Below are 12,625 nucleotides of genomic sequence, written 5' to 3'. Positions count from 1 at the left end.
AGGAGTTTTCGAGTTTTGGAACCACAATCTAATCAGTGCTTCTATTACTCCTAGAAAGGGTGGTGCCTCATTCTACTTCCTGGCCACTACTCTTCCACAGGTGGTTTTCCTCTATTAGAATATAAGCTCCTCATCTCAGGGATTATCTTTGCTTCTGTATATGTTTCCCTGGTGCTTAGCCCAGTGTGTGTATAAATGCCAAATAAATGCTTTATCACTAACAATAACAACAGCTTATATTTATAGAGTGTTTTTTTTTTTGGAGAGGGGAAGGCAGGGCAATTGGGACTAAGTGACTTGCCCAAGGTCACACAGCTAGTAAGTATGTCAAGTGTCTGAGGCCGGATTTGAACTCAGGTCCTCCTGACTCCAGGGCCGGTGCTCTACTCACTGCGCCACCTAGCTTCCCCCTATATAGAGTGCTTTAAGCTTACAAATTTTTGAATGAGAAGTGGTAATATCTAATATTTGACATGTCCATCCAGGAGTTACAAGTGTTGAGTTCTAATTAGGTCGCAAACTCCTTTTTTTTTTCTGGGACTACGCAGCTACTAGGAACTAATAACTGTGATTTGTCTTATGTTGCTATTGTGATGGTGAAAATCACTTTCAAATCTAGAAATGAAAACTTTTAAGTGTGAAATATAAAACATATGGAGACACCTCTACACTTCGAGTAGAAATACCATGGAGAAGTTATAGCAAATCCAGGACAAAACTCATACTGGGGAGAAGGCATGGAGTAGACAGGTTCTGTGTTACCAGCTGAACACCTAAGGAAAAAAAAATCATCTGTTCATTAGAGCTATAGCTAGCATAGTCTGAATAGGTCTTTATTCCATGGTATGGTAGTGGTAGTTTGAAGATTTTCTCCCACCGTCTTTAACAACTACCGTTGCTAGAATCTGTCAGGATGGAAACTCTCTCACCCAACTTCCCCTCCCACCCCTCTAACTTCCCCCACCATTGGTGAGGTGCAAATCAATCTTTCTTCCAGTGTGACTGTTTACAGTCAAATTGCCTTTTGCCCTCTTCCCCACAACCCCCCCCCCCCCAAGAAAGCATATTTGACCCAATGGCCCCAGAAGTCACATATCAAAGTATCAAAGTCTCAAGTTGAGAGTTATTGTGGCAGTAGGAAAGGTACAGAAGATGGTCCTTAAGCTCACTGAGGGCAGGATCTGTTTCATTCTGTCTTTGAAATTCCAATGCCTAGTACAGTATCTGGTACATAGTGAGTACTTAATAAATGCTTGTTGATTGGTTGGCTGAATGGTGTGGTAATAATATAATGGAACAAAACAGTACTAGATGAGCCAAAGTGGTCTTGGGGGTAGAGTAGGGCAGAAAAATCCATTTTTAACTATTGTTAAAGGCCCAATTTTTTTTAAGCAAATTGAAATACTGGGTGGATCAGGCAGTATAACTGACTAAATATACACAGCTACTTTCAAAATACACTTATGCTTACTTTCTATCTTGCAACAACGTTGGGAAACTTGTGTGAAAGATGTTAGGAAATGAGTTAGGTTTGAGAATTAACCAATGAAATAAAACAAATCAATTAAGTGCAGAATGTTTATAAGTTTAGTCATAAAGAGGAGTATCATGGAGACAATGAAGCATTGTTTTCCAAATAAATATTGAATTTGAAATAAAATAATTTCACTTTTCTTTCTAGCTACCAGAAGGAAGTGTTTTCCTTGACTTTTCCTAATATTTACTGTAACTTATATGCCTGTTCCTAATCAGTTGCAGATAACTATGTTTTCCTCTGAATTTTAATTGTAAACAATCCATCCATTTACTTTATTCAATTAGGAAGCTGAGCTTTAAACTGAGTTATTTTTGAATGATACATGTGTATGGTATACTATTGGAGGCCAATGTGAAATTATTTTTAATTTTTGTCTAGTTTGCAAAAGAATGTTGGGTTTATAGGAGTGATGGAGTAAACACCAGTCTAACCCTTGGAGAACTCAAGCAGGCATTATATAAAGTTACCTTTAGCATTCATTGGCAACTTGCCCTATTTTGCTAAATTCTTTAAATCTACCCCATATTTGGCAATCCACATGATTTAAATGTAGTAATATGTGAGACTCTGAGTTAAACTCGAAACCTGATTCTTGAATGAGAAAAAAACCTTGCTAGGATAGAGAAGAAAAAAAAGGTACAACAAAAGTGATGCGAAAAAAAGGTATATTTCAAAATATTAACTCTTCTAAGGTCTGAAAAAAAGAAACTCTCAACCATGTGCATGTTTGTGTGTGTGCATGCATGTGTGTGTGTGTGTGTTTGTGTGTGTGTGTGTATGTGTATGTGTGTGTATTTCAGCTGGTTGGTATACCAGGTTACAACTGGTGCTTTTAGGCACACAGGTCAATCTCATATTCACTAGAATTTCAAGCTAGAATAGAATCAAGTATGAAGTTAAGTGGAATACGTGGATATATATAGAGATATGTCTTTTTTTTTCTCTTGAACAAAGTGTCTTTTATGTACTTACCTTCACCAACACTTTCTTTTAGTGAGCAGGTGCAAATCAGTAGTCAGGTCAGCAATGCTATGATAGGTCATCTGTTTGAAGTTCAATTTGGTTGGCTTTATATATTACCCAGTGTTGCACAGTTTTGAGCAGTAAATAACTCAAAGTAAACAACCCTGTCTTGGCTCCAAAGGTGATTTAAAATAAACTATTTCAAGATTTTCAAAACTGCTAATTATTTCTTCAGTTTTTCTTCTTTTTCAATGAGAGTTATCAGCAATATTTTTTTCATTTTTTTATTTAGTTTTCAGCATTGATTTTCACAAGAGTTTGAATTACAAATTTTCTCCCCATTTCTACCCTCCCCCGCCCACTCCAAGATGGCACATATTCTGGTTGCCCTGTTCCCCAGTCAGCCCTCCCTTCTGTCACCCCACTCCCCTCCCATCCCCTTTTCCCTTCCTTTCTTGTAGGGCAAGATAAATTTCTACTCCCCATTGCCTGTGTATCTTATTTTCTAGTTGCACGCAAAAACTTTTTTTTTGTTTTTGAACATCTGTTTTTAGAACTTTGAGTTCCAAATTCTCTCCCCTCTTTCCTTCCCACCCACCCTCCCTAAGAAGTCAAGCAATTCACCATAGGCCACATTTGTATCATTATGTATAACCCTTCCACAATACTCATGTTGTGAAAGACTAACTATATTTTACTCCTTCCTAACCTATCCCACTTTATTGAATTTTATCCCTTGGCCCTGTCCCCTTTCGAAAGTGTTTGTTTTTGATTACCTCCACCACCATCTGCCCTTCCTTCTATCATCCCCGCCTTTTTTATCTTCTTCCTCCTTTTTTTCCTGTGGGGTAAGATACCCAAATGAGTATGTGTGGTATTACCTCCTCAGGTCAAATTTGATGAGAGCAAGATTCACTCATTCCCCCTCACCTGCCTTCTCTTCTCTTCCTACAGCACTGCTTTTTCTTGCCACTTTTATGCGAGATAATTTACCCCATTCTATCTCTCCCTATCTCCCTCTCTCAATATATTCCTCTCTCATTCCTTAATTTGATTTTATTTCTTTTAGATATCTTCCCTTCATCTTCAACTCGCCCTGTGCCCGCTCTCTCTCTCTCTCTCTCTCTCTCTCTCTCTCTCTCTCTCTCTCTCCCTCCCCCCCTCCACATACATATATACATACATACACACTCACATACACATATATATATAAAGATATATATATATATATATATATATATATATATATATGCATATTCCCTTCAGCTACCCTAATACTAAGGTCTCATGAATCATATACATCATCTTTCCATGTAGGAATGTAAACAAAACAGTTCAACTTTGGTAAGTCCCTTGCAATTTCTTTTCCTTGTTCTTCTTCTTGATTACCTTTTCATGCTTCTCTTGATTCTTGTGTTTGAAAGTCAAATTTTGTATTCAGCTCTGGTCTTTTCACTGAGAAAGCTTGAAAGCCCTCTATTTTATTAAAAATCCATATTTTGCCTTGGAGCATGATACTCAGTTTTGCTGGGTAAGTGATTCTAGGTTTTAATCCTAGCTCCATTGACCTCTGGAATATCGTATTCCAAGCCCTTCGATCTCTTAATGTAGAAGCTGCCAGATCTTGGATTATTCTGATTGGGTTTCCACAATACTCAAATTGTTTCTTTCTGGCTGCTTGCAGTATTTTCTCCTTGATCTGCGAGCTCCGGAATTTGGCGATAATATTCCTAGGAGATTTCTTTTTGGGATCTATTTGAGGAGGTGATCTGTGGATTCTTTCTATTTCTATTTTGCCCTGTGGCTCTAGAATATCAAGGCAGTTCTCCTTGATAATTTCTTGAAAGATGATATCTAGGCTCTTTTTTTGATCATGGCTTTCAGGTAGTCCAATAACTTTTGAATTATCTCTCCTGGATCTATTTTCTAGGTCAGTGGTTTTTCCAAGGAGATATTTCACATTGTCTTCCATTTTTTCATTCCTTTGGTTCTGTTTTATAATATCTTGATTTCTCATCAAGTCACTAGCTTCCACTTGCTCCAGTCTAATTTTTAAGGTAGTATTTTCTTCAGTGGTCTTTTGGACTTCCTTTTCCATTTGGCTAATTCTGCCTTTCAAGGCATTCTTCTCCTCATTGGCTTTTTGGAGCTCTTTTGCCATTTGAGTTAGTCTATTTTTTAAGGTGTTGTTTTCTTCAGTATATTTTTCAGTATTTTTTTGGGTCTCCTTTAGCAAGTCATTGACTTGTTTTTCATGGTTTTCTCGCATCCTTCTCATTTCTCTTCCCAATTTTTGCTCTACTTCTCTAACTTGCTTTTCCAACTCCTTCTTGAGCTCTTCCATGGCCTGAGACTAGTTCATGTTTTTCTTGGAGGTTTTTGTTGTAGGCTCTTTGCCTTTGTTGACGACTTCTGTCTGTATGTTTTGGTCTTCTTTGTCACCAAAGAAAGATTCCAGAGTCTGAGACTGAATCTGGGTGCGTTTTTGCTGCCTGGCCATATTCCCATCCAACTAACTTGACCCTTGAGTTTTTCAGCGGGGTATGACTGCTTGTAGAGTTAAGAGAACTATGTTCCCAGCCTGGGAGGATGCTCCAGCTCTGCCACACCAGCACTCCTCCTTCCCCAGGAATCCCCAACCCAGACTGGACTTAGATCTTCAGCAGGCTCTTCACTCCTGCTCTGATCTGCCACTTAATTCCTCCCACCAGGTGGGCCTGGGGCCAGAAGCAACTGCAGCTGTAGTTCTGTAGCTGCCCCACCTCCTCTGTCCCCAGGGCGGTGGCTGAACCTGGAACTCCTTCTACTCCCACAGCGTTTCCCACCAACCTTCTCTGTTGCCTTTGGTGTTTGTGGGTTGAGAAGTCTGGTAACTGCTGCAGCCCACTGATTCTGGGTGCTAGGGTATGCTCTGCCTGGCTCCTGGTCTGGTTGGTCCCTGCCGCCCATGCTGGGCTCTGCTCTGCTCCGCTCTGCTCTGCTCCCAGCTCCGTGCGGAATTGACCTCACCCAGAGACCATCCAGGCTGTCCTGGACTGGAGCCCTGCTTCCCTCTGCTATTTTGTGGGTTCTGTAGTTCTAGAATTGGTTCAGAGCCATTTTTATAGGTTTTTGGAGGGACTCGGCGGGGAGCTCATGCTAGTCCCTGCTTTCCAGCCACCATCTATATCAGCAATATTTTTAAAGGACAAAAGTACTTGGTTGTTAGGAAAGGTTTACTTTTTAAAAAGAAGATAAAAGTCATCCGAGCTAGACACATGTAAATGAGTAGGGCTGTGTCTTTTTCATGTCCCAGACAGTACCTGTGTCATTTAGCAGTAACAGTAACAGTGTCATGTAGCAAACATCGAATATTAAATTCCATATGTGAGGCATCCTTCACATTCTGAGTCTAGGACTGTTATTATTATTATTTCTTCCTATTTTAATAATAATTTTAATAATTACAATCCAACAGTCTAGGAGAGGTGTAAGAAAAAGAACACTGGATTGAGACTTGTGGTTTAATTCTGGACCCTGATCCCTTACTGTGTGTGGTCTCAGCAACTCACAGAGGCTCTTGGAACTTTGGGTTTTTTTAAATCTGTAAAATAAGAAATGAAGCTGGATCAGAGGTATCCAAAACTGCCTATAATGCTTCCAAGTGACTTCAACCAGATCAAAATGTGATTGAGAGATATTGGACAAAACAAAGTTTAAAAATAGAAGTTAGATAATGTTAATATGTGGTTTTCTAAGTCAATATGTGGCCCCTAGGGATTGTGATGTATGGGTTAGTGGCCCCCACTTCTATTTGGACTACATGATCCCTTTGAGTCCTTCACAATTCACAATTAATGGTTTATTGGATCTGTGAATGGGGACAGATTTTGACCAAATTTAAATTCCACATATCTTTTTTGAGTTTATTTATTTGTTTGTTTGTTTTTTATGTAAGCCCATTAGATTTTTTGAATTTGAGTTGCTTTATATGTTTTTAGCTTTTTTAAAAAAAATTCTTGCTCTCTCTCATACTTTTCTAATCTTTCTCTATTCCTTCACATACTTAACCATTCTAGAATACATGGCACACACACACATTGGCAAAGTTGAGGAGGAATATTAAGTTTGGCTTCCATAGTTAACTGGAATTTTAAAAAAAGAAATAGTCTGCCGCCTAAAATAATTTATCACAATACTACCTCTCCTCTGAAAATAGAAAGTCTCATACTGTCACGTTTTAATCTGTAATCACTGTTCTGTCACATTTGATGAGAACTTCCATAAAGCTTTGGGACAGGTAGATTTTTTTTCCTGGAAATCTTCAGTACCTTGACTGTACAGAACAGATAATTTTTTTTTAAAAAAGAAACTAAGCTTTGCTTTTGTGTAAAGCTTTATTTTTTATATCATTGTAACAATTTTTAAAAGTTCATATTGAAGCATGGAGTATTTTTCCTTTTTTTTTTGGCCTATCCTAAGAATTACAGCTAATTCTGATGGCTTTATTTGTCAATAGTTATTAAAAAAGAGGGCATATGAGCTTTTGACTTCAGGTTGAGAGCTGAGTAGAGCAGCCCTTGGAAGCTGGCAGTAGGCAGCCAAAATGATGCTTTTGGAGACGGGGCCCTCAATTCAAATCCCAACTCTGTCAATCACTACATGTAGGACTTCGGGTTATAAACCTAACCATTCTAGAAATCATTTTCCTCATTTGTAAAATGAAAGCATTGGACTAGATGCTTTCTAAGGTCCCTTTCAGCTCTTAACAAACTTGTTGGGAAATACTACGTGAATCTAGAATTTTGCTAATGATAAAGGATGAACTTGTATGGAGTTTCATACCTTGACCTTTAACATAACATCTCAAACCCTCATCTTTAACTTGGTTTAACGAGTAAGGCCTTTTGTATTCAGTCTTTTCTCATTATGCTTGATTATAGCTCTTTAACTAAAATACAAATTACATGTCAGAAAACACTGATCTGAACCAAAGGTGTTGATGAAAAGTTTCTTGGAAGAGAAAACAATTTTGAATCTGTGCCCAAAGCTAATAGGGTCATAGACTGCCTCCTTGAAATACAGTATCCAGAACATGTTGCATATGAGATTTAAGTTTGAGACTAGGAGAGAATACTTATGAGAAAAGATGTTTCTCTGGGTCTTATAAACTGGAGTGGGGGGGTTTCAAGATAAGCAATGAATTAGTATCACAGTTTCAGTATTTTTAGGAATTTATGAGATAACTATAGATTATACCCCTTGCTTGCCTTTGAATCTAATGTGAGAAGATTAATGAGGTAATGAATTGAATAGTAGGCAGAGGGGGGTAAGCCTTGAGAGCATCTGAAAGGTATTACTGTCCTTTTGTAACAACCTCCCACATGCTTATTCATAGGATTTCAAAAGCTGAGTTAACAGAATAAATAAATAAAATAAAAAGGTCTGTTACAGCTCTTTGAGCATTCTCTCTCTCCCCCTAATTTTCAATTTTTTCTCAGTTGGATCCTTCTGAGGGATCCTAAAAATATTTACAGAATTCTCCCTTGCTCAACAAAACAAAAACAAAACAACCAAGTTTTAGTTGATAACTGCTATTCTCTCAAGCTATCATCATACTTCTCTCCTTCCTTTCCTAGCTATACTCCTAAAAATACCGCTGGCAATACTCATTGTGTCTATTACCTCATCTTCCATTCCAGCCTCTTTATTGCTAAATCCAGTAGCTTGTTCATGGCTTTTGACTTCTCTGTAGTTTTGATTCTTTTGGCCACTGCTTCTTTCTTTCCTTTGGTTTTCATGACACTACATGTTTCATGATGTAGCAGTGGTTCTAGCTTTATTTGTCTGACTACTCTTTTCTTTTTCTTTTTTTTGGGGGGGGTGAGGGGGAATCATCATCCACAATGCTCTTCAGATGCATAGGTATACCTCAAGGTTCTCTCTGGACTCCCTTTTCTCTCTTCCTATTTGCAACCTGATCTGCTCCCTTGGGCTCCACTCTATGCAGAGAAATCCCTAGTGTACACATCCAGTATTCATCATTCCCTTTGAGCTCCAGTACTAGATCTCCAATTTGCCTGCTAGACTTCTCCATCTGGATGCTCCTTAGGTGCCTCAAACTCAACATGTGCAAAACTGAACTCATTATCCTCTTGTAAACCCTTCCTTCCTCCTAACTTCCCTATTTCTGTCAAAAGCACCACTGTTCTTCCAGTCATCTCAGAGTCATCCTCGACTTTCACTTACCCCACATCTAATGAGGTGCCAAGTCCTTTCACATCTATTTCATTCATCCACTTCTCTCTACTCACACAACAACCCCATATTCCAGCCTTTCATTGCCTCCGTTAAACAAGCATTCCCAAGATGCCCACTATGTTCTAGGAACTTTGTTCGGTGCTAGGGATGCAAAGATAAATATGAAATACTCTCTGTCCTCAAGAAGCTTTCTTTTGGGAAGTCTATTGGGAGGAACAACATGAACACAGGTAAGTGGATAAGAATACAAAGTAATTTCTGTGGGGTAGGAGTAGGGAGAACATTAGCAATTTTGAGGATGGATCAGAATAAGCCTCGTAAGTAAACTGAAGCTTGAAGGAACCTAGAGATTGTACAAGATGAAGGTTAGGATCTAGAACATTCTCTTTTCCCCTAGTATCCCTGCTTCTCCCCTTTCTAATCTATCAGGCACATAGCTGCCACAGTGATATTCCTAAATCACAAGTTTGACCATGTCACTCCCTTCCTCAAAAAATTTCAGTGACTCCCCCTTGCCATCAAGTTAAGCTCTAGCTCATCATTTGTTTGGTATTTTAAGTACTTCTGGCTCCAGCTGACCTTTCCAGATTGATTATATATTGCGCTGCCTTGTACACTATCTTTGAGCCAAAGTGATTTACTTCTTGTTCTCCAGGCATGACATTCTATCTCTCATCTTCATGCCTTGGCACTAGCTGGAATGCTAGAATTCCATGGCTGGAATGCTGGTTCTTCTCATATCTATCTACCTTCCTTCAAGACTCATAAGTTCCTTGTCCTACTAGAGGCCTTGGCTGATTTCTCCAGTTAGTTCTTCCCCATTTTCTTTGAATTTGTTTTTATATATCTTGACTACTTTTCTGTGTTCATATTCTATCTTCCAAGATAACGTAAACATCTTGTGGTCAATTATCTATTTGGTTTTGTCTTTGTGTCCCTAGCACTTAGGATAATACTTGGAAGATAGTAAGTGCTTAATCATTATTTGTTGAATTGAATTGATGTGATATCAGGATTAGAATTCCTTCCTTTGTAGTGCCAGAGACCATTGGGTGGCAATTATAGCAAGACAAATTTCATCTTGATTATAAAGGAACAATTTTCTAACAATTACAGTTGTCAAAAAATAGAATAGCTTTTCCTGTGAGATAATGAGTTAGCCAATGGACTGGCCATATACTTGCATGTTATAGTCTTATAAAGGGCATTTTTGTCCATTTAGTTTTTTCAGCAAGGATGAATATAAATATGGAGCAGGGAGTAAATATTTAAAATTTACCTATTATGTGCCAGTCACTATGCTAAACACTTTTTGCAAATATTTCATTTGATCCTCACAGCAACCTTATGAGGTAGGTGCTATTATTATCCCAATTTTGCAGTTGAGGAAACTAAGGCAAAGAAAGATTAAATGATTTGCTCAAGGTCACATAGCCAGTAAATATTCTGAAGCCAGATTTAAATTCAGGTCTTCCTGACTCCAGGCCCCATTCTTAGTGTTCTATCTACTGTGCCAATAGCTGCCTTTGTGTATATGTGTGTGTGTGTTTGTGTGTATATATGTGTGCTTGTATATGTATGTGTATGCTTGTGTGTATGTATAGCGCAAATATAACATCTCACACATAGACATATTTGTATACTATGTATGTGAAAAGAATATGAAATACATGCATATTATATATGCACATCATATAAACATACATATACACATATATACATATATATATATATAGTCTATCCCAATAGAATAAAAATTTCTTGAGAGCAAGAATTGTTTTATTTTTATGTGTCCTTAGCACCTAGCACATAGTAGGAGCTTAATAAATGCTTTGTGATTACTTGAATGATTGAATCATTACTCAAAGTAGAGTGTGTATGTCTACCTACCTCTTGTGGATGTTGTATAGAGCAATTCCTGTATCAAATAACAAGTTGTACTAGAGGATTCTTAATATGATTCATCAAAGATTTGCTGATTCTACATGGTTTTCTTGAAGATAGTTTAAAGAAAACCCCCTATATATCTGAGTCTGACAATGATCTACTGATTTCATCTATTCTATTACTCAGTCTTTCTGACACAAGGTCATCCCATGTGGCTGTGATGTGGAGTCAGCTAGGTGGTAAAGTCCATTGAGTGCTAGGCCTGGAGTTCGGAAAGTTTGAGATAATTCCTAGCTATGGTACCCTGGGCAAGTCACTCAGTCTCTGTTTGTCTCAGTTTGCACAGCTTTAAAATAAGACTAATAATAGCATCTACCTTTAAGGGTTGTTGTGAGGGTGAAATGAGATTATATTTATAAAGTGCTTAGGACATAGATGTTGCTTAAAAATTATTTGTTTTCTTCCTATCTGAAAACTCAAGCATCTTTCTCCAATAAATCAACTGACAGGTTTCTACAAAAGTTTACATTTCATGTTGATCAAATAGGAGAAAGGACAAAGAGCATATATGGGAGCAAAAAAAGGTATTCTTCAAGAAAAGGATAAAAGAGAAACAAATACTGGAGCATCCTTGTTCAAAGATATCATGCATGAACACAAGTTGAAAATGACCAGTATTGCCCTATCATCACTAATTTCTTTTTGTCACCACATCCTTTAGTGACAAACCATTCCTCCGTCTCTAGTTATATCCTGCCCCAGTAGGACTATGGAGTCATATTTTCTTTGATATATGGTTTGGACTGTAATTTGAGGGGTTTGGTGGTGATGGGTACTAGACTACTAATTTTGTTGATGAATTGAGCTTCCCTCAAAGAACTCCTGTTGCTCATGCAAATTTATAACTGTTTTGCAACTTATACTCTTAGAGTTGTTTGGGGTATTGAGATGTTATGTGACTGACACTGGGTCACATAGCTTATATGTGTCAGACTGGGGCCTTGAACCTAGGGCTGCCCAACTGTGAAACCAGATCTCTATGCACTACTCTAATTTGAAAAAAGAAGAAATTAAAATTTACTATTTACATATTTAGCGTTTCAATGATTTTTGTATCTTGGGAATTCAGAGGAGTACTATTTCAGTGATTTTTTTACGTGATAAGGTTTATTTTAACATAAATATTTTCAAGTCTTAGATGACAGATAACTAGATCATGAAATTCTAGTACAATGAAATGATTTGTATATCAGCTTTGATATATCAGGAAATTGCTAAAATCCATTTTACAGATGAACAGGAAAAAATTGAGAAGCAAAAAGTTTGTTAGCCAGTAATAGCTTATTGTTTTCAACTAGCATGAAAAAACAAATTAAAAATAACTGTCTTTTAATTCTTCAAGGGACACAGGGCTTTTTTTTTCAGTGAAATTCCATTTCTAGCCTAATCTCTCTACCCACTACACTGTACACTTTAATCTACAACCTGGGGTGTGCTGGAGCCAGCTCAAGTTGAACACAGAGAGCCAATTGTTAAATTTTCAGAGTGATCATTTATATCTTGGAAACTGGCAAATGATACAAATAAGGCTTGATTTATTGTTTTGTTGATTGTCTAGACTTATTAAGTATGGAGTAAATATCAGTAATTCAGATTAAAATTAAAAATGTATTGTGGGTACTATCACCCCTCCTCCCAAAAAGAAACAAAAACAAAATCTGGTTGTTAAACACTTACTACCACATCACTGACTGCAACCAAAGTTGGGTACTTGGAACTGTTCTCTGATCATGCTTAATGCTTTTCCATCACTTTACTTTTGCTTTTCCCTTCTCCTAGAATTCTCTCTCACTATCCTGACTTAGAAACAAAACAGTTACAACAACTACTAAAACTGTCATCTTCTCTGGGAAGCTTTCTCTCTTCCCCCTCTCTCCCACTCAGAAGTAGAATGAGCTTCCTTGGGAGGTTGCAAATTCTACTTAAAGAGAGACCATA

This window comes from Trichosurus vulpecula, chromosome 1 (assembly GCF_011100635.1).
Source record: "Trichosurus vulpecula isolate mTriVul1 chromosome 1, mTriVul1.pri, whole genome shotgun sequence".
In the NCBI taxonomy this organism is placed as follows: domain Eukaryota; kingdom Metazoa; phylum Chordata; class Mammalia; order Diprotodontia; family Phalangeridae; genus Trichosurus; species Trichosurus vulpecula.
The sequence above is the reverse complement of the archived record's forward strand: the minus strand, read 5'-3'. Positions refer to the sequence as shown.